Genomic DNA, 796 nt, shown 5'->3' on the forward strand with positions numbered 1-796 from the left:
CACATTTGGGGCAGCAGGAGAAGCGCTGTGCCCCTCTGCTGCAAAGGCTCAGGGCAGGACTATCGGAGTTGCCCTGGGAAGGCTGTTCCCGAAAAAGAACTTTCGCTTTTTAGGAATGATGGAGGACTCTGCAGAAGCCTTCCTCTGGAGGGCTGTGTTTGGAGAAGGGTCTCGGACGTCACTGGGGGTGGGCACTCCGCGAAGGAGACAGAGTGGACATCACTGAGGCTGGTGGAACATGGGGGTGGGGAGAGGCGTTGCTGTGGTTTGCTGGGCTGGGGGTGGGGGGGGCAGTGACATCACTGAGGGTGGCAGAACATGGGAGGGGGGGAAAAGTGACGTCACTGCTGGTCGCTAGGCGAGGGTCGATGGACCTGACGTCACCCTTGGTTTCGTTCCAAGAGATTTGATGGCGACATTTTTGTAGACGTAAAATCTGAGCTCCTTGACCTCCGCGTCGGCACTTTCTGGTTCTTGAATCTGGACTTCAGACTTTCCCGAACTGAAAACAAAATCAGCATTCATATCAGTGGGTTTCCAAGTCAATTATGCATTGAAATTAATTTCAGAATTTACAGACGAAAGACCTATCCTTCAGTTCATTAAAAAGCTGATTCATACCTGTGCTATGTCCATGTAATGCTTTGGGTTCTCGCTGAGGTAAGTTTTTGTACAGTACGTGGACTGGTGTGGTGACGCCCTGTCGGCCCTCCAGTCTCCTGTCGACCCAGTCATCGCACACACTCCGCCATTTCGGCCGGTGCGAACTGTAAGAATAAATGTCTATTGCATTTTT

At 51.9% G+C, this 796-nt stretch overlaps 1 pseudogene; it reads right to left on the reverse strand.

The window, feature by feature from the left end:
- Positions 1-354: 354 nt before the first annotated feature.
- The window catches only part of LOC119588322, a 20,720-nt pseudogene continuing 20,278 nt past the window's right edge, over positions 355-796 (reverse strand).

This window comes from Penaeus monodon, chromosome 23 (genome assembly GCF_015228065.2).
Source record: "Penaeus monodon isolate SGIC_2016 chromosome 23, NSTDA_Pmon_1, whole genome shotgun sequence".
Classification (NCBI taxonomy): domain Eukaryota; kingdom Metazoa; phylum Arthropoda; class Malacostraca; order Decapoda; family Penaeidae; genus Penaeus; species Penaeus monodon.